The sequence below is a fragment of the Otolemur garnettii genome, unplaced genomic scaffold (assembly GCF_000181295.1).
Source record: "Otolemur garnettii isolate 467f Iridium unplaced genomic scaffold, OtoGar3 scaffold00022, whole genome shotgun sequence".
NCBI lineage: Eukaryota > Metazoa > Chordata > Mammalia > Primates > Galagidae > Otolemur > Otolemur garnettii.
The window spans coordinates 8461657-8464876 of NW_003852417.1; the positions used below are offsets into that span (position 1 = coordinate 8461657).

The 3220-nt window shown below is 45.0% G+C and overlaps 1 protein-coding gene across 4 annotated transcripts in view; it reads right to left on the bottom strand.

Moving 5' to 3' along the window:
• The window catches only part of FAM49A (family with sequence similarity 49 member A), a 109631-nt gene that overhangs the window by 64980 nt on the left and 41431 nt on the right, over positions 1 to 3220 (bottom strand). For 3 of the 4 annotated variants that reach the window (XM_023511848.1, XM_023511845.1, XM_023511846.1), the window contains exon 3: positions 1646 to 1805. The gene's annotated coding sequence lies outside the window, so the exon portion shown is untranslated. Of the gene's footprint in view, positions 1 to 1645; positions 1806 to 1913; positions 1973 to 3220 lie in introns of those variants that run through there. The other variant, XM_023511847.1, reaches the window with a different exon arrangement.

The window sequence follows — 3220 nt, forward strand, 5'->3', positions numbered from 1 at the left end:
AGTAAGTTGGATTTGTCCTCTGCTGTTCTCAGTACCTGCTACATGCTGCCTAGTCCATGCTCCACAACTATGTGTTGACCAGATGGATGACCGGTTGAATGAAATCCCTAGAAAAGCCAGCAGGCAAGGAAGAAATCCCTGGATGCACATGAGCCTGAACCATAACTGTCTTGCTGAATGCTGGGCCATGAACCTGCCCCAAATCAAGTGGCCCAATCATCTGGGTCTTGGAGTATGTTAGACTCGAGGGGAAAAGCCACTGGGAGGGAGTTAGTGTTCAGCTAATAACTCATGAGAGTGGGTGTGGCGATCCTAAATTTGGATATGACAGAGCAAACTGTCCAATGCCAGCCCAGAGAGACAGGTGACCAAGCCCAGAGAACAGACTGCAGTTGAAAAGGGCTCTGAAGAGGGCTCTGAAAGGCTCTTCTCTTTAACATGCTGGGACCTAATGGCGTTTGTGAACAAAGCCTGCCCCTAGATTTTAGGTACAAGATTCCAATGGAATCCAGACAGGAGATCAAAGCTATATTTAAGTAACTCTAAAACAGGCTGGCTGGGGAAGGAGCTAACACTTGCTGAGGTCTCCTGTTAGTAAGAAATGATGCTCAGGTGTGATCTCATTTACTAATCGGCACCAGCTACAGCACAGAACATTCTGGCCCATCTTATAGGTGGGGACACAAAAGCTCAGGAATTCAAATAATCTAAGCAAAATGACTGAACCAGTACATAGCAGAGCTAAGATCTGAAGTCAGGTCTGTCAGTTCCCAAAGCTCTTCACCCTCCTCCTAACGGAGATGCCAGGGTCCCGGGAGATGGACCCTCATCAGATCTTTAGTCACCTGGAAGGAATGACAGCCTATAACAGGTCCAAGCCCAATGAAGACATTCAAGTAAACAGATGTGGCCATATCCTTGCACATAGAAAGAAAAGTATCCATAACTGATAGGGAGGAGATGAGAGGAGAATGGTAACAAGACGGAACCAGCATGTTGGTGGCCAGAAGAGGGCAATGGAGGGATTATCTGTAGCCCGCCCACTGCAAGTGCTCTTGAATGATAACTTCATGAATTAAATTTGCCTTTAAAAATGTTACAGCAAGTGGGATGCAAGTCAGATTTCTAGCATGAGACTTGACTTTCATCTTAGGTTGGCTACAAAAGGACTTCTCCTCCTGCTTGTCTAAATCTGCTAGGCCAGGATGAGCAGAAAGCAACACTGACCAGCTCAATCTTAAATGGGTTCTGCCAGGAAAAAGGACACTAAACCTACAGCTCCAATCTGCTCCTCTCCTGCTACTTTAATTTATGCCTAAACACTCCAAAGACTCAAGACAGCACAGATCCCACTCAAAATACAGCTATAGAACCCCAGGGGGCTTTACTTCAAAATGACAGTCACCTTGAAATACATGTCAATTATTATTTATGTCTTTTTTTGTGGAGGTGGGAAGTTATCTTTCTCTAGATGTATGTGATGCTAGGTAGGAGGCATGGCTTCTAATCAAAGAAGACAGGTTGGGTCAAATGAATATCCTTAGTAGTTTCAAGTCTTCTATAAGCATGTACACACATACTTCCTGCACTACGATGTTGGTTATTATTGTGTTATGTGCTATCACCAAAGTCAGTTGCTCCTTACCTGGAAATATCTCTTATGGTTCAGTTTCACCAATCCAGGCTGATGAGATGAACCAGCTAAGCCACTGTCTGGTCAAGGCAAGTCCGTCTCCCAGAGTCAGGGCCGTGCGTGGCCTCCTGGAGTCCTGTAGCTTCTCTGTCCTGAAGATGGTGGTACCTCGCTGCGAGAGAATGCAAGTCATGTTACTAAAGAGACAATTTCCTGTTCTCCTTCAGTCACAATGTACTTCTTTAAGGAGAGCAGAGAGAATCACAAGATTGTAGATTACCAAGGCTGGAGGAGATCTCTGAGATGATCTGATAAAATTCTTAGGTTGTGGAGGTTGAGAGTCAGAGAACAAAACTGCCTCATTTGAGGATTCAGCAATTTGGGAGCTGAATACACACGGAAGCATGACTCTGACTCTCTGGCCTTTGGAATTTTTTAAAATGCAGACACATGGTCAGGTTGACTTCTCAAACAAGTGGTCATTGACCCTGCATGGGAAGGTTTTTCTGTTGTTTTTTTTTTTTTCCAAATAGATTTTCAAACGGGGATGTGGCACTTTTTCCAGAATGCTGTTTTTGCAGTTTTACCCCTGGGAGCTAAATTGGTAAAACAGTTCACCTCTGGCAAGTGGTCAGGATGCTTCTCCCTGTTTTCCATTAGAAGACTATTGTCAGGGAATACCGTGACCCATGGACACAGTGACACAGATCGGGGTGGGCTCTGGGTTTTAGTGGGAAGCACATGTGCACCCAGGTGTCTCCCTCTCTCTTTCTCTTCCCCTCTCCCTCCCTGAAGCATAAGATGTGGAATATCATTTATCAGGAGGTATTTTCTGGCTTTTGTGCACTGGAACGGCCACACGTCTGTGAAGAAAATCATAGAAAATCACAGGGAATAAAAAAGTTCACACTCATTAAGCAAATACCTTCCAGGTGTGCTGTGAGAATTTTATGGATACATTTTCCTAAACTGTCCTCAAAGAAATCCCTGTGAAATACCATTAACTCCATTTTGCAAAGAGGTAGAAAACTAACCTTTTAAGAGCTAGAATGATCTGCAAAGTCAAAAAGAGAATAGAACACAGAATCCAAAATAAACCCGTGTCTAACTCCTAAATCTGCTTTGGTCATCTAAACTGGACTACAGTTTGTTGTTAGGTCAAAATACTCAGAACCGTCTACTTTGTTCAATGTTTTAGCTCAAATGTCCAAGGAAGTTCTTTGGAAGCCGTAGCCATTATAAGGACATGAAGGGTTACTCTCATTATATTAAAGATGAAGGCTTCCTGCCGGGCTCCCTCGGGGTCACGGGCTCCCCCAGAGGCTGAGCTGGCCCCTGCTCTGGGCAGCGCCAGCAAGAGGGCACTGCAGGAAGTCACGATTATCAACGCTCCCTGGCTCTGGCTTTGTTCCTGTTCTCACACAACATGGGACATGCCAGGGGAGATGGGGTGGGGGTGGAGAAAGAGGAAGAAAAAAACAGGAAGTGAAGGGGGAGGAGGGAAGGAAATGACAGAGAAAACACAGCAACTTTGAAATGTCCTTGGCCCCATGAGAAAGTGATTTCTGAGTCGACATTTGTGGAGCC